The sequence below is a fragment of the Microcebus murinus genome, chromosome 13, assembly GCF_040939455.1.
Source record: "Microcebus murinus isolate Inina chromosome 13, M.murinus_Inina_mat1.0, whole genome shotgun sequence".
NCBI lineage: Eukaryota > Metazoa > Chordata > Mammalia > Primates > Cheirogaleidae > Microcebus > Microcebus murinus.
In genome coordinates this window covers 9,522,808-9,547,262 of record NC_134116.1, presented here as the reverse complement: position 1 = coordinate 9,547,262, position 24,455 = coordinate 9,522,808, and the positions used below count along the sequence as shown (strand labels likewise).

General features: G+C 39.0%; 1 protein-coding gene across 1 annotated transcript in view; it reads left to right on the top strand.

Annotated features, from left to right (window-relative positions):
• The first annotated feature begins 376 nt into the window (after positions 1 to 376).
• Positions 377 to 24,455, top strand: part of MYO16 (myosin XVI) — a 610,163-nt gene continuing 586,084 nt past the window's right edge. Inside the window, exon 1 of the mRNA XM_012751938.3 lies at positions 377 to 443. The gene's annotated coding sequence lies outside the window, so the exon portion shown is untranslated. The remainder of the gene's footprint in view (positions 444 to 24,455) is intronic.

Below are 24,455 nucleotides of genomic sequence, written 5' to 3'. Positions count from 1 at the left end.
GCGCAGGAGATCTGGGAGGCCACCCAGGCACAAATAAAAAGAGAGGCGGGTTTAGCGTCCCGGGCGAGGCAGGAAAGTAAAACGCAGAGCCAAGGGAGGCAGCTGGGCGAGGCGCCCTGGGAGCTGGAGTCAAGCCCGACGACCCGCGCGACCGCGGGCAGCGCGCGGGGGGCGCGCGGGGAGGGGAGAGGCGGGGCGGGCGGGGACAGTGTCGCTGCCGACGCCGCGGCTGCGGGCGGGAGAGGCGGGCAGAGCGAGCTGCAGCGACCGGGTGGCCGAGCCGCGGTCGCCAGTCTCCAGCCGTCCGCCCTGCGCGCATCAGCAGCCCCGGGCGCAGGGGGACCGCCGCATCCGTCTCAGCCACCGCGCGGGGCCGGTCCCCAAGCCGAGTGCGGGCCGTCGCCGCGCCGCCGGGCCCGGCTCCGTGGACCCTTCTCCAGCAGGTAGGGGCGGCGGCGGGGCGCCGTGCGCGCGGTCCCCGGCGCGGGGAACTTGGCCGGCGAGCTCGCCTCGCGGTCCGGAGGGTGGCGGGCCGCAGACGCTCCCCTGCTCGGCGGGGCTGGCGACCCGAGAGAGTGCTGGGTGTTAGGACCTGCACGGTTGGGTCTCCGACTGGAGTTCCAGCATGGTGAAGGCTGGACACGCCTGGGGGCGTGGAGAGGCTTGTCGGTCCCTTTCTGGGAAAGGAACACCGGGGACTCCCTAACCCTTAGGATGTGTGGACGAACGGAGGTTTAGAACAGAAACCTCCCGAAGTCTGGACCCAACCCAGGAGGAAACTGGCAATTTAGAGGGACCTGGAAGCCTCTCGTTGCTAAGGGAGATGGGAGAAGCGGCGCGGTCACCTACACAACCGCTCCCAGGGCCGGCGGGGGGATGTGCTTCCTCTTTGGGGGTGGAAAAGACAGACTGGAACAAAGGTGTAGGGGTGAAGGAGGGCTCCCCAGCTGTTGCCTCTTCCACTGATCCTACTGACCCCTCACCGCGACCTCCCTGGGCAGGGTCAGCTCCATTGTCTCAGAGGCCGGCGACCAAGTGAGGGGCAAAGTGGGTGGGCGGCGGTGCCTGCCGGGCACAATGCCAGGGCTCTTCCCCCGCTGCCTGTCTTCCCTGGCTGTGTAAAGCCAGCAAGGTCGGGGGAGTGCTCGGCGTAAGTGGTACCTTGTACGCCTCCAACAGGAAATGGAGATGATTTTCATCAAGTTCTCTTAGCATTTCTGTCATTTACAGAAAAGCGGTAGCTACTTACTTGTGGCTCAGATCTCTGTTTGAGGGTAGTGAGCAATACATTCAAATCCTTTGCCACCTGGAAGAATAATTTAGCCATCAGAGGAGGAGGACTTTCTTTTGCTGAGCAGGGCCGAGTAAAACTTAGCTGCTCCGAGCTGGCCGGAGGAGGGAATGAACCGAGAGCCAGCCTGAGCCTCCCAGGAGCAGACGCTCTGGGGAAGCCCTTAACCTCTTTTGAGCAGGGGCTTTCTTTGAGAATCTCATGAAATCTTTGGAGTCTGTGTTGGGATGTAGGTTAAAGCACTGACATACATTTGCCATATGTTCTTGGGGGTATTTTTGAGCTCCTGCAGTCCATCCGTGCATCTCCTAGTGCTTTTCACTTAAAGTCAAGAGGAAGAACAAGGGATCTCAAAGTCATCAATGAGATCCTGAAACTAAAGCACGTGACCGAGGAGTGGCCAACCACAGACCCATTTGGACCATCAATAACCCCGTAATTCCCACTTACGGGATTATTGCATAGCTGCCAGAACACATTAAATTTTGCTCTTGCTTTTTTAAAAGCTTTGGAGGTAATTTGTCCTCTGTGGATTAAGGGTGGTCTAAAACTGCCGTTCTCAACCCCTTGGCCACAGACGGGCACCACTCCGGCCTGCCAGGAACCGGCCACACAGCAGGAGACAAGCAGCGAGGGAAGGAAGCCCCTCCTGCACCCACAACTGCTCCCCATCACTCGCATCACCGTCTGAACCCCGCCCCCGGTCAGATCAGCTGCGGAGCTTGAACCCCACTACAAACTGCGCATTCCAGGGTTCCAGGTTGCATGCTCCCATGAGAACCTAATGCCTGATGATCTGGGGCGAAGTCCTCTTGGCGACTCCTCCCAGTCCGTGGAAAAACTGCCTTCCACAAAACCGGTTCCTGGTCAAAAACGTTGGGAATCCCTGGTCTAAAACATGTCTATTGGTCTGTTTGTAGTTATTTTCGTTTCTTATGTGACATGTACTTAACATTAATAGCTATGGCCCCCTATTGCATGTGATCAACTTGTGTGAGCATATGAGGTTTATATTTGATGGACATTTTGGAAACCAGTCTATATGGCATTGCGGTACAGACAGCATTAGTATGTAAGTACAGTCACAGGGACTGTATTACTTGCTATAAAAATCATCCAGAGTGTGATATTTAATTACTGAAGAAAAAATAAGCTTAATCAGCTTAATCAATAAAATTTTATCTAGAGGGCATAATGCTATGGTGGAGTTTATCTTTATGTGTATATTATGAAAATTGGCAAGGGGGATTTAATAAAATGAAGTCATTTATTCAGTACATCCTAAAATAGCTAACATATTTTGCGCATACAGTTAGCACTCTAAAGGAGTCCCCCCACCAAATCTGAGAATGTTTGAAGATACAAGCTCCATTTGCTGCTGTCCAGCTCTTTACTGTGATCTTTGGGTCTGTCATTACTCCTGCAGATAAAGGAGAATGTATACTGAACACAAGCCCACTGCAGCACATAAATGTTCTTAGAGGAGATTAAATAAAAATAGAAACATCTCCTCCTTCTTAAGAAATCAGAGAATAAAATCTGTTGGGTAAAACCATAATCACACAGAGAATGCATATATGATCCAAATATATACCTATATATATGTGTATCTATATGTATGTACATAACTTGCAGATCGTAAATGTGTTAAAACATTTGCATAAGTGAGAAAAGATATGGCGTTGGAACTGTGATATTTGAAAATGATGCTTCTTTAAATTTGAGCCTGTGCTCAGCTGAGCACCTCAAAAATGTGTCTGCCCTCTCCAGATCTTATCGCCAGGGCAAATCCAGGCCAATGATAACACATGTTCATAGAATGAGAAAATGCTGGAGTAGAAAGGAACTGTAACAATGCTCTGCCGAAACTCCCAGTACTGCAAATGAAGGTAATGAGGCCCAAAGGTCTTCGGTACATTTTTTTGAGATCACACAGCTAGATATTGGCAAGGTTACTGGGTCTTGCTGTTTCTACCAGACTGGAGTGTTGGATGTGTGGGGAGCTAGAGTGATTTAATTACTTCCTCCTTAGAGCAGGGCTGGCCAGTGAAACCTGCCATGGGTGTAAAGCAGCTCTCCTTCCTCCCCACTCCTTTCCTGTGTGGTTCCCTGCCCTCCAACCTTTCTAGATTCTGTTCTGTACTAGGGATAACACCAGGAATAAGAATCCCAGAGAGCAAAGTATGAGCATGTCAAGAAAACAAGAAAGGCTGGGCACTGTGGCTCACGCCTGTAATCCCAGCACTCTGGGAGGCCGAGGCGGGAGGATTGCTCGAGGTCAGGAGTTCGAAACCAGTCTGAGCAAGAGTGAGACTCCCGTCTCTACTATAAATAGAAAGAAATTAATTGGCCAACTAATATATAGAGAAAAAATTAGCCGGGCATGGTGGCGCATGCCTGTAGTCCCAGCTACTCAGGAGGCTGAGGCAGGAGGATCGCTTGAGCCCAGGAGTTTGAGGTTGCTGTGAGCTAGGCTGATGCCACGGCACTCACTCTAGCCTGGGCAACAAAGCGAGACTCTGTCTCAAAACAAAACAAAACAAGATAAACTTGTGGAGATTAAAAATGCATTACAGTTTAACCACATGGGCTTAAAATAGAAAAGCCAAGCAGTCAAAGCAGACGCTTTTCACCTGAAGTGCTTTGAGGTGGGGAAGCAGTCGTGGCAAGTGCAATGTCTTCACCCTTGGAAACTGAAAAGCTCATGGCAACGCCTTATCCATAAATTGCTTTTCCATTTAGTATCTCATTTGATCCTTACAACTGCCCTGCCTAGGATGTGGGGCAGCCCCATTCATTCCACATTCCCTCTTTCCTTCTCCTCTCATAGACACCCCCGGGCAAAATTACGTGCTCTTCTGGGGCTGCAGTCTGTGGGGGTGATTAAAACCTTGTGTGTTTACCTCTTGAAATCTATTTCATCTTCATCTCCTGATAGTCTGCCCTGGGGTGGCACTCAGTAAGGATTTAGTCAATGCTCTTAGACTGGAGTGAATTGTTGGGTTCATTGAAATCAAGTATTTTTACTCAACTTGCCTCTTTTAAGCATGGGCTTTTTTCAAGGTAATATGGGAGACAATAATTTTCACAAAATTAAAATGATAAAAATTTATTAACAGTTCTGTCATGACATTTTCTGAAAATGAGTCTTCATTCAAGCACACAATAACTTGACTTGGAAAAGGAAATTGTACACCACTAAGGACTAGGGTGTGTTCCTCAGCTGCCAACTCTAAGTTCCCTGGAGGTGCCTAATAAGTGGCTTTCCCCAACCTGCCCCAGGCCTGCAGAGTCAGAGTCTGGGGCTGGGACACATCCCCTCATGTCATTTCCACAAGCACTTCGTGCGAGAGCCACAGTGCCATGGTCTTTCAAAAGTTCACATTCAGCCCCCTTCCTGTAGTTAGAATTGCTTCTCTTTTCTACTTAACGCTGGAATCCGCACTGATTTCCTTAACTTGGTTATTTTTATATTGTTGCAATAACTAGGAAGACTTGATAATAAACCAGGCCATATATTCTAACGAAGTTTGGATTTACACTAACTTAAAAGATTTACAGTATCTAACTGTAACTAAAAGTATGCATAGATAAAATGTTGGTATTTTTGAATAAACTTTGGCTGGATCAAATTGATTGATTTCTTTTATAGCGTACACAGGATTACACTACTCTGTATATAATTATGTTTTAAAAATAATGATTTTAAATGACATGGCCTTTATAATTTCTGCAATGTGCTTATTTCTGTGGACATGAAAGAAGCTACGACAGAGCCGTCCTCATTCACTCTGTCCACTCCCTTAAAGTCCATTCCTCAGCCCTTTGCAATCCGACTTCTCTGACTCACTCCCTGGCTTGGCTTCCCTTTCCCTCCCTAAGGGGCCCCTTCATGCTTTCTCTTTGGCCTTTTCTACTTTATGGCCCCAGGTTTCTCCTCTACTCTCTACTAATAGGCGCCTGAGGTCTGTATTTCCAGCCCGGACCTGTGTCTGCTTGTACAGCACCTCACTTGGACTTCCCATACCGTGTGTGACTTCTTACGTCCACATTGGGGTCTTAATCTCTATGGCTCTCTTCAAGCCTGCTGTTATTCCTCTTTGTTGCTTTGTTTCCTGCCCATATTTTCCTCATTCTGCTCTTTCCTTCCCCTCCCCCAACCCACATTCCACTTCCCATCAGTCATCCAGTCTTTACAATTTATCTTATAAATGTTGCTGAGATTATTCTTCTCCATTCTGGCCTTTAATGGTTGCCCTCTATCCAATTTTCCTCATCCCCTGCTGGGGTTAAGGGCTGGGCCTTCATTCATCTCCCTGCTCCGTTCTGTGCTCCTCTCATATACTCTTACGGTTGCTAGAGTGATTTATCTTAAATGCAGATTTAGCCATGAGACCTCTTGCTTAAAAGACGTGAGTGATTTCCTGTTACCCACAGGAGAGGGCCTGCTCCTCCCTGTGGTAGACATTGTCTTCCAGATGATTCCTGGCCCCCTGCAGCCTCCTCTCTCCCTCTCCTGAGTTGCTTGTGGTTCTCCACAAAGGACTTGGCATTTCTTAACACGTTGACTTTTTTTTGGTCTCCTGTGTGCTGGGAATGGGCTTCCTCTTTGCTCAGCTTGAATCCAATCTAGACCATCTTCCCAAGCACCCCCGCCCCCAGATGTCCTCTTTTGATAGCTTAGTGCACGCACGTCTTTGCACTGAACTCTCAGTGTTGCACCACTCTGTCTAAATGCCTGACTCTCCCTGCTCTCTGCTTCCTACTTTCTTCTTCCTTTCCATGTAAGTGTCCAGATTTGGCAGGTGTTGTGTGAATGGACATAAGCACTGCAGAAGACCAAAAGAAAGCTGCCTTGGAGGCCTGAAGAATGGCCTTTGCAGATTCTAGTTTCCACAGCTCCTAAGTTCTGACCAAAGGGAGCCCCTGTCTCACTTTTTATTGTGTCTCAACTCTTTCCCACCATCCCAGACCCCACTGCATTCATCCTTCTGACTCCCTGTCTCCTCCCATCCATAAAAGTTATCTGCTCATTTTACAGATAAGGCACAGAAAACCAGGAGAGACTGACTAATGTAGTCACAGTTATGCTGCTAGCTTATGCTAGATATGCACTTGCATAAATTCTGATTTTTTTACTCTGTGCTCTTATCACTTTCTAAGAGAGAAGAAAAATTGCTGCTTGAACAAGTGCCATAGAGAAAACCATCTACAGCCAGGGGCAACAAACTGCTACCATGGGCCAGTTCCAGCTTTGGCCTGCTTGTGTGCAGCCTGTAAGCTAAACATGAGGTTTGCACTTTTAAAGAATGGAAAAAATCCAAAACCAAATAAGGGATGTGTGACCAACTGAAGATCTATGGCCCCCAAAACCTAATATATTTCCTCTCTGGCCCTTTGTGGAGAATGTTTGCTGAACCTTGATCCCTAGGAGCAATGAACCCTGAAGATCATGCTTAGCATAATTTATGTGGTAACTGACTTTTGGCAAATAATTATAATACCAGAAAGAACTGGACATATAACAATAAGTTATGGATTTATTGAATTTTAGGAAAAAAAGAAAGTATAACGCTTACTACCTTTAAATAAAATCTTATATTTAGTTTTTAAGTTTTTGATGCTTATTACTTATGCATAAATAATTATCACGATAGACATAATTACTGTTAAGTAATGAAAGTGAAGTAAGTCAGCTAATTCCTCATAAAAATCATTCTGGGCGTTTTTAGTTAAAATATGCTTGCAGGTGTAGATAACAGTGAGCTTGATGTTCGAATTCTCATAAGCTGAATTGAAATATGTATAAAAATTGGCATTTGAATATGCTTTTTTTCTACAACTGAAATGTTGAAAGCATTTTTAATTTCATTTTTATCACTAGAATTAGTTAGCGTTTTAAAAATAAAACTGGAAGGTTAAAACCTCTAGCATGTGGTACTGTATGCCTTTAATGAACACATTTGAAAGATTAAATAATTCCTTTAAGAATGATAAAGGCTTATTTAGGCATACTCATTTTCTTTCTAATTTAGATTCTTGATTATAAGTAGCTCAGTAGTATGAAGTTGGGGATCCCTGGGTTAACATCATTTCATGAGTTCCCAAATCTTCTTTTAAAAAGCCTATTAATATGCCTTTTATCTTTATTATTTGGAACAGAGAGCTATTAACTTTACATTTATTTCAGAGATTTAAACTATATGCAAGAGGAAGACAAAAGAAATTTAGTTTAAGAAATAAAGACACTTAGTAGACAGAAGACTGAGAAAATATTTTTAGACATTTTGTCGCTCTCTTTTTGCATTTTTTAGTTTGTAGAAACAAGTCACAGTTTTCTGGAATGAATCTAAGGCATTGTTTCTTAGGAAGGGAGTTTGCTAAAGCTATAGATACACAGGCATTCAGGTAAGGATGATAAATGAGATTATCCTAATATAGAGTATAAAAAAGACATTAAGGCAGGAATTGGCAATATAGTGTAGTATGATCAATAAGAACTTGAAGTGGACGAGCATTGGTTGGAATTCCAGTTCTGCTTCTTACTCCTCTGAGATGATGAGTACATGGGAACATTTTTCTAGGCTTCATCCGTGACATGGGTAGGCAAAGTACGAACAACTAGAACAGCAAGGCAGTGGTGAACTCTGGTGGGCGCCGAGGATATAAAAATTGAGGATGATTTGAAAGTGGATCCATACATCCTAATTTGGATCTCCATCCTCTTCATCAGGGAGAAGGAGCTCAGAAAACGTGGGAAAAAAATTTCAGAGGTTTGGATAGGTGAGGAAATTAAGACAAAAATTTGTCTAGTTCTCTTAAGTGAATTCAAGTCAGGTTCAAGTCAATCTCATGCCAGAATACTGAAAAACTACAAATGGGCTTTGCTAGTGCCATCGGTGAGCTTTGGGACATGATGGGGCATTACAGAGATGCCAGAGAACTGGGGTGGGTCAGAAGTCCTGAGCTTCATAAAGAAGCATCCTAGAAGCTATAAGCTGATATATGGATTCACATAAAAAATAAATTATATATATAATGTATACACACATCACAAATAATTTTTTAAACTTTAAAACTTGAGAAGCCAGAGTAGTTCACAAAAGTAAGTCATTGCTGACTTACCTGTCCACTTAGCCTTAGGATAAAACCAGATAAAATTAATGCTGCAGTTTGCTCATCCATATAATTAGGTATCAGGGCTAATTAATTTCTATAATTCCCATGTTTTAAGAATTTGTGGTAGAGTTTACCTGATTTTTTTTGCACTCACTGTACTTGGTACTATATTTTTTATTTTTATTGTGGTAAAAGCATATAACAAAATTTACCATTTTAGCCATGTTTAAGTGTCTATTATATGTACACTGTTGTGCTACAGATTGCTAGAATATTTTATGTTGCAAAGCTGAAACTCTGTGCCAATTGGATAATGACTCTTAATACCCTTACACCTCCCAGCCCCTGGAGAGCACATTCTATTTGCTGTTCTGTGAGTTGACTACACTAGGAACCTCCTGTAAGTGGAATAATGTAGTATTTGACTTTTCATAACTGGCTTTTATTCACTTAGCATAATGGCCTCAAGATTCATCTATGTTGTAGCCTATGACTATATTTCCTTTATTTAAAGGCTGAATAATATTTCATTGTATGTATATGCCACGTACGTATATTTGCTGATAGAAATTTAGGTTGTTTTCACCTTGGCTATTGTGAATAATGCTGCAATGAACATGGGCACGCAGACATCTCTTCAGGATCCTATGTTCAGTTCTTTTGGATCTACACCCAGAAAGAAGTAGGATTGCTGGCTTACGTGGTAATTTTAATTTTTTGAGGAAACTTAGTACTGTTTTCCATAGTGGCTGCACCATTTTACATTCCCACCAACAGTGCTCAAGGATTCCACTTTCTCCACATCCTCACCAAATACTTGTTATTTTCTGTTTTCTTGATAGTGGCCATCCTAATGAGTAAGGTAATAGTCATGGTAGTTTTGGTTTGCATTTCCCCAGTGATTAGTGATGTCAAGCATCTTTTCACAGGCTGTTGGCCATTAGTATATGTTCTTTGGAAAAAGTCCGTTGCCCATTTTTTAATCAGGCCATTTCATTTTTTGCTGCTGAGTTGTGAGAGTTATTTATATATTCCTCATATTAACCTCTTATCATATATATGATTTTCAGTATTTTCTCCTATTCTTAGGTTGCCTTTTCAGTCTTTTAACCATTTCCTTTGCTGCACAGAAACTTTTTAGTTTGTTGTCCTGTTTGTCAATTTTTGCCTTCACTGCCTGTTCTTTTAGTGTCATACCTAAAATCATTGCCAAATCAATGTTGAGAAGCTTTCTCCCTATGTTTTCTTCTAGGCATATTATAGTTCAGATCCTGTGTTTAGGTCTGTAATCCATTTTGAGTTGTTTTTTGTATGTGTCATAAGATAAGAATCAAATGTCATTCTTTTGACTATATACGGAAGGGTTTATTTCTGGGCTCTCTATTCTGTTCCATTGATCTTTATGTCTGTTTTTACGCCAGTGCCATGTTGTTTTAATTACAGTAGGTTTTAATATATTTTAAAATCAGAAAATATGAGGCCTCCAGCTTTATTCTTTTTCCTCAGGATTATTTTGGGTACCTGGGGTCCTTTGAGATCCCATATGAATTTTAGAATTTCTTTTTCTATTTCTGCAAAAAATGCCGTTGGGATTCTTGTAGAGATTATGTTGAATTTGTGTATCACCTTGAGTAATATGAACATATTAACAATATTAAGTCTTCCAATCCATGATCACAGGATATCTTTCTATTTACTTGTGTCTTCTTTTATTTTCTTTCAGCAATGTTTTGTGGTTTTTAGTGTACAGGACTTTTACCTCTTTGGTTAAGTTTATTGCCAAGTATTGTATTTTGTTTTGGATGCTATTGTAAAACAAATTATTAAAATTTGTTTTTCATATTCTTCAGTGTTAGTACACAGCAAAGCAACTGATTTTTTTTTTTTTTTTTTTTTTTTTTTCGAGACAGAGTCTCGCTTTGTTGTCCAGGCTAGAGTGAGTGCCGTGGCGTCAGCCTAGCTCACAGCAACCTCAAACTCCTGGGCTCGAGTGATCCTTCTGCCTCAGCCTCCCGAGTAGCTGGGACTACAGGCATGCGCCACCATGCCCGGCTAATTTTTATATATATATCAGTTGGCCAATTGATTTCTTTCTATTTTATAGTAGAGACGGGGTCTCGCTCTTGCTCAGGCTGGTTTTGAACTCCTGACCTCGAGCAATCCGCCCGCCTCGGCCTCCCAAGAGCTAGGATTACAGGCGTGAGCCACAGCGCCCGGCCAGCAACTGATTTTTGTATGTTGATTTTGTATTCTGCAACTTTACTGAATTCATTTATTAGTTCTAACAGTATTTTGTGGAGTCTTAGGATTTTCTACATATAGGATTATCTCATCTGTGGACGGAGATAATTTTATTTCTTCCTTTACAATTTAGATGTCTTTTATTTATTTTTCTTGCTTAATTGTTCTGGTTAGGACTTCAAGAATTATGTTGAATAGAAGTGGCAAGAGTGAGTAAGTACCTTTGCCTTGTTCTGATCTTGAAGAAAAAGCTTTCAGTTTTTCACTAGCATATAATGTTAGCTGTGGGTTTTTCATGTATGACCTTTATTATGCTAAAGTATTTCCTTCTATTCCTAGTTTTTTGAATGTATTTATTGTGAAAGGGCATTGAATTTTGTCAAATGCTTTTTCTGTATCAATTGAGATGATCATGGGATTTTTATCCTTCATTCTGATAATGTGGTGTATTACATTGATTTATTTTTGTATTTTGAACCATCCTTACATCACAGGAATTACTCTCACTTGGGCATGGTGTATGATGCTTTTAACTGCTGTTGAATTCTGTATGATAGTATTTTCTTAAAGAATGTTGCATTAATATTCATCAGAGATATTGACCTGTAGTTTTCTTTTATTGTAGTATCTTTGTCTGGCTTTGATATCTGGGTAATGTTGTCCTCATAAAATGAGTTTGTAAGTGTTCTTTCTTCTTCAATATTTTGGATGAGTTTGAGAAGACTTGCTGTAAATTTTTCTGCAAATCTTTGGTGGAATTCTTTAGTAACACTATCTAGTCTTAGGATTTTCTTTATTGGGAGGTTTGTGATTACCAGATCAATTCCTTTAGTAGTTATAGTTCAGGTTTTTAAGTTCTTAATGGCTCATTCTTGGTGGTTTATATGTTTCTAAGACTTGTTTTTTATTTCTTCTAAATTATCCAATTTATTGGCATATAACTGTTCATAGTAGTATATAATCCTTTTTATTTCTGTGGCTTCACTTATACTGTCTCCTCTTTCATTTCTGACTTGTATTATTTGAGTCTTTTTTCTTTAGTCTAGCTAAATGTTTGTCAAATTTATTGATGTGTTCAAAAAACCCAACTCTTAGTGTCATTGATTTTTTTTCTATTCTCTATTTTAATTATTTCTTCTGTAATTTGTATTTTTTCTTTCTTTTTACATTTGGATTAGTTTGTTCCTCCTTTTCTAGTTCCTTGAGATATGAAGATAAGTTTTTGATTTGAGAGCTTTCTTCCTTTTTAACGTAGGCACTATAAACTTTCCTTCTAGTATAGCTTTTTCTGCATCTCATAAATTTTGGTAGTTGTGTTTTCCTTTTCATTTGTCTCAAGGTATTTTCTACTTTCCCTGGTGACTTTTTTTTGACCCAATCATTTTTAGGAGTATATTGTTTAATTTCTACATATTTGTGAATTTTCCAATTATCTTCCTATTGATTTCTATGTTCATTCTATGGTGGTCATAGAAGACACTTGGTATGATTTCAATATTTTTAAATTTGTTTATTTGCATTGTGGCTTAACTTATTTATCCTTGAGGATGTTTGCTGTATGCCTGAGAAGAAACTATTCAGCTGTTGTTGGGTGGGGTGTTTGGGATATATCTATTCAGTCCTGTTGGTCCTTACTGTTTTTCAAGTCCTCTTTTTCCTTATTTATCTTCTGTATTATTCTATTTATTATTAAAAGTAAAGTATTAGTGTATCCTGATATTAATGTATTAATACATATTTCTTCCTTCAATTCTGTCAATGTTTGCTTCATATATTTGGGTGTTCTTGTGTTGGGTGCACGTATATTTATAATTGTCTTATTGTCTTGGTAAATTGGCCCTTTTACCATTATATAATGTCCTTCTATGTCTCTTGTCACAATTTTTGACTTAAAGTCTATTTTGTCTCATATATGTATGGCCACCTTGCTGTTTTTAACTTACCATTTGTCTGAAATGTTCATCCTTTCATTTTTAGTGTACTTTAGTCCTTGTATCAAAGTGGTTTTTCTACACTGCATGTAGTTGGAACTTAGATTTTTAAAAATCCACTCAGACACTCTCTGTCTTTTGATTTAGGACTTTAATCTACTTACATTTAAAATTTCTGATAGGGAAGGACTTGTCATTTTGTTAATTTTTTTCTGTAGCTGTTTTGTCCTTTTTCTTTTTGGCTGCCTTCCTTTGCATTTCACCAATTTTTTGTAGTGATATTCTTTGATTCTTTTCTTATTTTCTTTTATGTATATTCTATAGGTATTTTCTTTGTAGTTACAATGGGGATGACATAAAACATTTTATAGTTATAACATTTCTATTTTAAGTTGAAAACAAATGAACTTTAATCACATACAAAACCTCTACTTCTTTATATCTCCCTCACTTTATGTTATTGATGTCACAAATTATATATAATATGCTGTTCATCAATTAACATAGTTTTACAGTTATAGTGTTTTATGCTTTGGTCTTTTAAATTTTATACGAAAATTTAAATGATTTACATATCACCATTAAAGTACTAAAGGGGTCTGTATTTGTGTATACAGATAGTCCCTGACTTACGGTGCTTAAACTTATAATTTTTCAAATTTACAAAGGCGAGAAAGTGATATGGCTTCAGTAGAAATCATACTCCTTGTGTGGTGCTGGACAGCAGCAGTGAGCCAAGCTCATAGCCATACATTTTTGACATACAATATTTTCAACTTGCAATGGGATAATTGGGCCATATACCCATCTTAAGTTGAGGACCATCTGTATATTTGACTTTACCAGGGAGCTTTATATTTTTGTAGGCTTTCATGTTGCTTTCTAGCAGCCTTTCATTTCAACTTGAAGAGACTTCTTAGCATTTATCATAAAGCAGGTCTAGTAATGAACTCCCTCAGCTTTTATATAGAAAAGTTTTCATTTCTCCTTTATTTCTGAAGGACAGTTTTGCTGCATATAATGTTTTTGCTTGGCTTTTTTTTTTTCTTTTAGCACTTTGAATATATCATACCACTCTCTTCTGGTATATAAGGTTTTTACTGAGAAATCCATTGCTGATCTTATGGGAGCTCCCTTCTATGTGCCAGGTCACCTTTCCTTGCTGTTTCAAGATTCTTTCTTTGTCTTTGACTTTTGACAGTTTGATTATAATATGTCTCTGTGTGAGTCACTTTGGGTTTATCTAGTTGGAATCTGTTTAGCTTTGTGGATTTAGATGTCCATTTTTTCCTTCTGATTTTGGAAGTTTCCAACCATTATTTCTTCAAATAATCTATTTATCCCTTTCTCTTCTGTTCTTCCCTGTGTTTCCTGTAATGAATATATTAGCTCACTCAGTGGTGTCCCATAAGTGTCTTAGTCTTCCTTCAGTTTGTTCACTCTTTTTTCTTTTTGCTCTTCTGATTAGATAATTACAAATGACCTGTCTTCAAGTTCAATGATTTTTTTCTTCTGCTTGGCCAAGTCTGCTGTTGAACCTTTGTAGTGAAATTTTCAATTCAGTTATTATATTCTTCAGCTCCAGAACTTCTGTGTCATTCTTTTTTTTAATAGTTTCTCTTTGTTGATATTATTATTTTGTTCATAGCTTTCTGGATTTTTTTATTTGTCTGTCTGTGTTCTCAATACGCTCATTGAGCTTCTTTAAGTTGGGTATTCTGAATTCTATGTCACATAATTCATAGATCTCTGTTGCTTAGGAGGCAGTTTCTGGAGATTTATTTTGTTCATTTGATTCGCCCAAGTTTCCCCTTTTTTGGTATGCCTGTAACTTTTTTGCTGAGACTTGGGCATTTGCAACAAGCAAAACAAGCAATAGACACCTTTCCCAATCTTTATGGATTGGTTTCATACTGGAGAGGACTTTCTGGGGGCCTCTCAAACTTTTCTAAGGAGGATGCACTTCTTTTGGGCACGTGTGTAATTTTTCAATCAGAGAGGTTTGCTTTTTTAATTAATTAATTTTTTTAGCATAGGATCTCTTGCTCTCTCTGGTGTTTGCCTGTGGTGCTGCAGGTTCTTTGGTACTTACTTAGTGACCTGCAGGGGTCTAAGGTATGTAGGTTTCATTAGTGCTCTAAATCATGTAAAAGAGAAACCAGTGTTTTGGGTATCCCCTGAAAACCAAAACACTGAATGCACTTTCCTCTCTACTCTTTCCCTCCTGAAAGAAAAGGCATAAGTTGGAGTTTTTTCCCAGTTGTGTGAGCTGTAACAGCGTGGGGGAGGAGGAGAAAGAGTAAAATGTAAACACTTTCTTTCCCATCTCAGTGCCGCTGTTCTTGGCTTTGCAGTATCTAGGGCACTGCAACTTACTGACTGGTTTTTGGAGTTCTCATAAAGGGGTCTTGGTTCAAATATTGCTGTTTAGTCTTTGTGAGAAAGTGAGGGCTAGTCTTCCTATTCTGTTAGATGATTGCTGTCATCACTCCATAGACTGGAGTTTAGTTTCATTTTAGCAAGGTATTTTGCAAACTTTCTTAGATTTTCCAAAGGACATCACTGCCCTGATCAGCTGTCATTCTCATTTGCAGGTAGGAGAAACTGGGTAAGATGAGAAAGGTTGAGCCAAAATATTTAATAAACCAGTGTCAGCCTTGGATCATCAAAGGTCAATTTTAGTGAGACAGACATATTTAGTGAGATAGGCTGAGAGATCTGATAACTTCAGGAAGAAATGTAAGTTGATAACTGGATCAAGGTCAAATTATGAAAGACCAACAGAGACTGAATTGGAATCCCTGATCAACATCAGGATCAGTAAGATACATGTATGACCTGAATAGTGTTTTATAAGTAGAGATTGCCCTCATGCAGAAACTAGAGAAAGGATTTTTGGCTGTTATAGAAATGTTACAGAGTACAAATAAATTAAAAAATGAAAATGAAAAAATTTATAATCCTACTCTGTGGAAAGCTATGCTTTACACTTGGGTGTATATCTGTTCATAATGTTGACTATATAATTGTGTGTATATATGTATGCATATGAATATATACAAATTGCCTTTCATTTTACTCTTTTCCACATATGTAGTAATCACATTATTTGGATGAAATTCATCCAACTCAAGCTCAAGAAGTGGTTGGCTTAAGTTGATCAGCCCAATAGCATCCTACTTGCCTGGTGATTTTATTTTTCTTCTGGCAAATTTTCAGCTTTAAGAATGTGACCCTACTGAGTGTGGCCCAGGGCTTACTTTTCTTATAGTACTGAGTCAGTCCCTCTCTCTGTCTGTCTCTCTTTGTCTCTCTCTGTCTGTATCTGTCTCTCTGCCTCTCTCTTTCCACATTGTTATTCTGTGGCCATGTTGCTATCATGACAGACGCCATCCTATTACTAAGGCTACCACAAGCTACAACAGACATTAAGTGAGAAGAGAAAGGGACTAAAGCTGAAATAAAATAGCACCTGAAACAACCCCCCATACTACCTCTGACCTAGAATGCTTATGGGTTACAAAGAAATAGTCATGGTAGTTCATTTTGTACATTTAATCCTACTCTTTTTATTGAGAACTATAACATACATAGGGGGAAAGAGATATGACATAAATGCTTAAACAATTTTATAGGATAAACACATGTATCAATAAAAATATAAGAAACTCCACTTCCCATCATCCATATTTTTGTAGTATTTATTTCTTTTGCTTTTCTCTATAATTCTATCACTAAAGTGCACATTCCTAAACACTGTGGTTTTGTTTAGTATGATTGTGAACTTTATGTGAATAGAATCATCCAAATTTGTTGTGTGGGCTGTAGGTTATTCAGTTTTATTACTGGGTATATTTGTTTTTGTGAACATAGCAGAATATATTTATCCATTTTACTATTCTTGGGCTTTTGGGTTTTTGTTTGCAGTTTGACTATATTGTGAATAATGCTGCTCTGTGAGTCCTGACATGTCCCCTTGGGTACATATGTGTACACACGTCTGCAAGGTATATACCTAGTAGGTGAGGACAGAATCATAAAAATGAATACTCTAGATAATAAATTTACATTTCAAAAGATCTTGATGAGTTAACATTTTGGTCCAGGAACAGGGAGACTTTATTAGGGGAATCGTAAGCCTTGTTATGGATTAAAAATGTCAATGGTACAAGTTCAGAATGTCAAAGACCAATCTTGGCAAAAGAACACTTGGAAAAATAAGTGGATGTTAGTTGACTAGTGGTCAATATGATAAGCCCAGTGACACCATAATTAATGCAGATATACTATTGCGATTGAAGCATAGTATCTGATACCTTAAGTTGATGAGTTCATTTTTAGAATAATATATTCATTTAGAGGAGCCATCTAAATTAAGGATTTGATAAACTGGAATATAGCCTTTGTCTGTTTGATGTTTAGATATAACGAAATAACTTAGATTTGGTAATTTATAAACATAACTCTTTTGCTTACAGTTCTGGAGACTGGGAATTTCCAGATCAAGGATCCAGCAGATTTGATGTGTGGTGAGGGGTCTCTGCTTCACAGATGGTGCCTTGTTACTGTGTTCTCACGTTACAAAAAGGCCAGGTAGCTTGCTCATGCCTCTCTTATAAGGTTGCTGATTCCATTCATGAAGATGAAGTACTTATGATTTAATCACACTGCAAAGGTCCCACCTCTTAATATTATCACATTGGGTATTAGAGTTCAACATATAAATTTGGGCAGATGCCAACGTTCAGACTGTAGCACATATGTATAGAGGAAATAAACTATAATGGTTAGAGCCCAGAAAGAACAATGTGAATAGTTTATCCAGGGAAGGTTTTCACTGGAAAAGGTTAGAGAAAATGTAATATCTTACATATGGAAAAAACTATTATGCCTAACTTATTATCTCCATATATTTGACCTTGGACCAATGGGTGGGGTGGAAGATGATTGCATTAGGCAAACTTCATATGACTCATAATTTAATATAAATTGGATTCTAATAATTTAATGGAAAAGGTGATCTTATAATAGAGAGCTTACCATCAAAGAGGTGTTCAAACAGAAACAGGAACAAGGTCTTGCTGAGATGTCTAATATGTCCTGGGTTTAGATGATGAGTTTTTAAAGTTTCTATTTTAAAAGAAACAGGAAAAATTCACCAGCCCCAAATAGGGAAATCCTGGGTAACCTTTAAAATATCCACTTGAAGCATATTTCTACTTTTTGAACAGAGAGGTATTTCTTAGTCCTAAATTATAGCTTCCATTCACCATGTGTAATGTGACTCAGACAATTGCACCAGTTTTCCGTAAGAATAATTACTACTTGAAAAGGGAGAAAGTCAAAACAAAGGAAAGATTAACCTCTAAGGACAGATACTAAAAGGAATGTTGGGCAAAATCACATGCCATAGTGAGTAACTCATAATGTGTTCTATACAGCTCTAGATTACCTCATCAGAACAATTTTGATTGACATAAGGAGGAAATACAGTGTTCAGGGGTACTTATTAAGAAAAAAGGTGTCAGAATTCAAAATATTTTAGAAATTCAATGATTATTTTAATTTTCTAAGAAAATTTAATAGAATTAGAAATCTCAATTAGGTCAAAGGATACACATCACTTTAACACATTGACTGCCACACTAGAAAAAACCATTTTTTTCCTTGGGGCCAAGGTGTTTTATTATGAAAGTAGGCATGCGTTGGGCATGAGTTATATGCAACTTGAAAATTAGTTCACCCAGCTCCCAAGGTGAAGAGACATGTGAGTTACATATGCTTCATGAGGCCCTGGCCTCAAAACTAGCCTGAGTTAAATATAACTCACATGGAAGTTAATATGTCAATAATGTGACCTCAAATTTACACACTTTAAAAAAATAGAAACACTAACTTTAAACATCTTGGAATAAATGCTGCTTTAAAAATATTGAATAAAATAGAAAAAAATTCTATTGTGTAGGTATTTTCATGAAATCAGTAGCACAATACATTTCCCAAATCCTCATTGTGATCATCCTAACAGAGGCAAGAAGTCCAAATTTCACACAGGTGAGCACAGAATAGTTTAATCTTGCATAGCAGATGGCTCTGGGTCAGTGGCCAATAACAATTTGTAACACGCCAATGATAATGCCAGAAAGCCAGCTTTCTCCATGGAGTGCAACCTGCTTTATAAAAGCAAAACAGGCTGATTCCTTTTTCTGTAAGACGGAAATCAGTCTTTCCTTCTCTCTCTCGCTCTCTCTCTTCTACCCCAGCCCCTCTTTTCTCTTTCTGTCTCATCCGTTTCTTTTTTCTTTTTTCTCTCTTCTAAACTATGGATCTAACTGCACTTAATTGTTCTCTTGCTTGCATAAAAATACTGCATGTATAAGCAAATTGGGTTCTTATATGGTTATCATATATGAATTTGAGCACTGTAAATAGTGGAAAATGAGATTTGCTTGGCCCAAATAAGCAATATAAAAATATCATATACACACATACACACATGCATGCCTACACACACATCAGAAAAAAATCAAACTATTACACAAAATTCAAACATTTCCTTAATAGCTTAGAAAAGCTATCGCATGAATAAACAATGTAAAAATAACAATGGGAAGTCCATTCGTAGGTTTCGAAGTAAATACGCTAAACAATAGCTCTTCTAGCTCCTATTTGCTTTAAGAGAAGTAACTGAACTTTCTAGCATTAGATAAATAAACTGAAAATACAAGTTCTGAAAAGTTGAGCACTTGTACATTTAAATGCTTTACCTCTTTTAATGAAAGAATTTGATGTAATAAATTACATCTGGAAGAAGCTTACCTTTTGACCTGAGACTGTAACCTTGGGGTCAATTTACAAGATAGCAACTTTCTAGAATTTTTGAGTATATTGTCACTGAGAATATAATAAAAGTGAGGATAAAACTTTTTTTTTTTTGAGGCAGGTCTCACTCTGTAACCTAGGCTGGAATGCAGTGATGTGATCCTAGCTCACTGCAGCCTCAAAATCCTGGGCTTAAGCGATTCTTCTGCTACAGGCTCCCAAGTAGCTAGACTACAGGCACATACCGCCAAGCTCAGCTAATTTTTAATTTTTTTTGTAGAGATGGAGTCTCGCAATGTTGCACAGGTTGGTCTTGAACTCCTGGCCTCAAGTGATCCTCCTGCCTTGGACTCCCAAGTGCTGGGATTACAGGCCGAGGCTCAGGTTGAAATTTGTAACATATAATTTCCTCTAGCTTTTGTTTGCTCTCTCCTCTTCTCTCTACTCTGCTCTTTTTTCTACTTCCTTCTATGTGACCTGGGTAAGTCATTTAATATGACTGTCATAGTGTTCTAATTTATACAGTGTACATCATTACGATCTGTCAGGTCTGCTTTAGTTTTAGTGAGAATCAAACGAAACGATGCATGTGTAACTCATTTACAAAACTATAATATGTACTTTAGACACACACACTATTATATATCTCTGCAGGTAAAAATATGCAATTGTAATCATAATAAAACTGCAGGTCATTTTACTTGAAAAAAAATCTGATTTATATGTGTGACTAAAGATTTAATTGGACTATATTTTTTATATTAGAGATTATTTTTATGTCTTCATTGTGAATTTGATTCTTTTTTATAGCACGTTGTAGATAACTATGTATTTGGGGAATTAGTAATCTTCATTCCTTGAATTACTTAAATATGGCATGTTGAACAAAGTTGGTATTTGTCAAGGAGAAAATGGACTAGGAAAATTTATTGACAATCTGATACATTTGTACAATTCATTAAATTAAAATACATAGAAGTATTCTTCAGTGTCATATACATTCAAACTTATACATTGTTAATATGCTCTGTAGTTTGGATACATACAATTTAAAAGCATAGAGGACAAATGAGATTTCAACAGAATCAAAGTATGTATTATCAGAAGCAAAGATATTACAGTAGTCACCTTGAACTAAGCTCCACGTGCATAGACCATAAGCTTTCTCTCTCCCAATGATAACTAGCAGTCAGTGGATGTTCCCCAAGTCCTCTCCTACTCTGTAGAGGACTGGGGTGAGCTGCATGCAAGTGGGCCAATGGACTCAAGTTACTCTGTGCGACGGGTAATTCCCATCTTCCATATGTTCTTTCCTCCCTCATCCCCATGCCTCCTTTTCCTATTTTCCTTTCTCCCTTTTTCCCTCCCTTCTCTCTTTTTTCCTTTGTTCCTCCGTTTTCTTTCTTTCCTTCCTTATTCTTTTTATCCAAACTCTGTATAGTTCTGTGCTGGGTATGGGATGGAAGCATAGGAAGTGTTCACCGATGTTCTGGAATTCACGGTCTAAAGGGAGAGAAAGGAGATGAAGCTATGAAGCAGCCAAGGAGGAGGGCAAGCCCCGTGAGGACAGTCTGTCTCAGTGGGTGGAGTAGACAGAAAGTGTCAGGGAGAGTTAGGAAAAGGCAGATCAGTGTGACTAGGATCGGTGAAGAGGCTTCATGGGGCTGTAGCAGCTCTTAAAGGATGCCTAAGGGATGGATACAATTAAGTTACATGAATAATAAATAAAGATTATATGACAAAATTTTATAGCTTATTAACTGTTTTTTGAAAGTCAGCATTGGGTGGCAAGTAGGGAAAACAATTGAAATTTTTAAAATGAATTCCAACTTATTTTAATTATCTACAAAGTCTATTTGCAACATAGCTATGTGTTTAGAGAAGAGTCTTGTTTTTTAATTCCTTTAATCTCAAACATAATTGGCTGCAATATAAATGTATGAGGTGTCTGCCTGCTACTTACTGTTGTCACCTTTTGTGCAGCTGCTTGGTAAATAGCACTATTCACACTGATAACTGTCCTCTTTATGTCTGATAATCTGCCTCTGAACCTGGCATTTGGGACCTTAAGTAGTTTTGCTTGTAAATGTAATTATATGTAATGATCTGTTTTGTAAATACAATGGCTTTTTCTTTCTGTGGGTAGTCAACTGAATCTGAATGTATAAAAAGAAAAATAAATGCAAGCAGTAGACATTTCAGGAAAGGTTCCTATTACTGTGTATGTGTTATACTTTGTTTAGATTTACATTAAACACAATTTTATCATTATTAATCCCAAAGGACAAAAATATGACTTAAATGTATGTAAACATTCTTTGGGTGCAGGCTGAATCTGTTTATTTTGCAAATTTTCCAATCTTTCTTACCCTCGATAGAATTTCCAGTGTTGTTTACAAAGACATCTCAATAAAGAGTTATTATTATTTTCCAAATGTAAAAGCAGAATCAAAAGGAAGAGAAAAACCAGCCTAAGTACAGAGACTATTTTGCACAGCTACTAAATGGGAAAGACAGTCTTTCTAAATGCTTTGATGTAGCCCAGGACTGGGTGGGATTCTTGGAGACCCCCAAATTCTTTTCTCCTGGGGAAGCAATGACTTCTATGAAGTATATGATCCAGACAATGTGCTAGAAAGTCTATTTCTATTTGTTTACAAAATAAATGAACAAATGAATATATAAATAAATTAAATTTAATATCTGTTCCACATGGATTTGAAATTGTATTTTGGAGAAGAGTCCAGTTCTTGAATCCCATAATTTCTAAGAACATACCAATATCTAATTTTCCTGAGTGTATTTAATGCTCCCTAGGGCTGCCATAACAAAGTACCAGAAACTGTATGGCTTTAACAACAGAAAGTTATTGTGTCACAGTTCTGGAGTCTAGAAGTCCAAGATCAAAGTGCCAGCAGGGTTGGTTCCTCCTGAAAGTGGTGAGAGAGAATCTGTTCCATGCCTCTTTCCAAGTTTTGGTGCTCCTGGCAATTTTTGGTGTTCCTTGGCTTATAGATCAGCCTTCATTTTTACATGGTGCTTACCCTGTGTGTGTGTGTGTGTGTGTGTGTGTGTGTATGTGTGTGTGTGTCTGTGTCCAAATTTCCCCTTTTAATAAAAACACCAGCCCATCCTAACAGCCTCATCTCATCTTAACTAATTTTATCTGCAATAACCCTATTTCCATATAAGGTCAAATTCTTGGGCACTGGGAGTTAGGTCTTTAACATACGAATTTAGGGTTGAGAAACATAGTTCAACCCATAACAGAGGGCGTCAAAGAAAGGCCTCAATTATTTCTATAATACTCAGAAGCGATCTATGCAGAGGATAAGATTAAATACGGAAAGGAGACACAACAGGGACTTAGTAAAATAAATACTTGGATGGAACCAGGTCTCCAATGCAGTGGTTATAATGATGACAAAGCAGGCGTGTCTGGTTGAGGGAAGTCAGAAGTCTCTTATCAGGGAGAAGATAGAGCCGGAAAGTTAGAGAATGGGTGGGAAATTGGTCCAGTGATCTCACATTCAACATACCTTAAGGAAACTCAGATTTCTAACTAAACTTGCACCTTCTCCTGATTTCCCTAATTCCATTAATGGAGCCAATGGACTCTGAGTCTTCTCTCTGCTCCATCACATTTATCTCCACTGCCACTGCCCAGCATCAGCCTCACTTCCAGAATGCCAGTGGCGCGCTGTCAGTCTCCCATGATGCACCTGAATTAAGGCTCTTCCCTTCACCATCACCCCTGCACATCACTGCCTGATCTCCTTAGTGCCAGTTTGGTCGTTATCTTGCAGACCTCACACCTTCACTGTCTTCCCACCACTTTCCCATCTTATTCAAGCTCTTCACCCCACACCAGTCAAATCTTTTCACAGGTTGGCCTTGACTTCCATTATTCATGTTGATGTTCAGTCAGGTTAAAGGATCTCAGCTCTGGAAGTTTAGAGGCCGCTGGCTTACCCCTCCACCGTATGCATGGGCCCTCGGACAATATCCCAGGGAAGTGGTTGTGTCTTATTTCTGTCTTCTGCTCTGGGAACTTGCCTTGTTGCACAGCTGACCTGTATGCATGCCTATGTCGAGTGTGGGGGTGCTTTCTCCCTTCTGCATGTCCGTTGCATCATTATCTTCCTGGGACACAGCTGCACCCATGCCTACCCTCACCAGGTGATATCGCCCCATCACCCAGGGCCTGGCTCAAATGCCATCTCCACTTTGAAAAATGACATGGCACTCACATTACAACACCTGGACCATGGATTGGGATTGTGCTGTGATGACAGGGGTAACGACAAGTAGGAGGGAAATGATAAAGAGTGAGATGCTAGTAGAAGATGGGAGGAAAATGTATGTGGAATTTGGATATAAAGGTTTGTGTTCAAGGGTTGGATATTTTATATAAAATTTATTTTTTTAAATATGAAGATGATTTTAAAAATCACCTTGCTTATTTAATATTACTTCTGCCTTATAGTTTATATTTTTATATTACTTGCCTTATAGTTTATATTTTTAAATCTTTTTTTAAAAAATAAAACTGCTGTGATATAGTAGTCCATTTTTGGAAGTGAAATAAGAGAGTGGAAGTGTCTGGGAGTGTGAGGCCAAAGTCCACACCACACACACACACACACACACACACACACACACACACACACACACTACCCCTGGTTCTAATGGAGTGTGAACACCAAATCCACCATGAGATGCACCGTGGTGGTGAGTGTTTATGGTGTACACTGAACTGCCCCCCTAGTTCACTTAACCTCAAAAATGTATTTCATAGTAGAACATTATTAAAAATAACCTTGTTTAAGATATACATCAGAAAACAATAAAGGTGATAGCTAAATTATTTATCTCTTTCAATTTTGAAGTAATTATCAGGTTTTAGGCATTTCTCATTTATAATGAAAATAACTGGATTAATGAAATGCTGAATACCATTCACCAAACACTGTGGGTGCTGTGCTCTGTTCACGTTTTGGAGCCATGTGAGAAAGTCACTATGCTTCATGACTTTGCCTGGGTGTGCATTT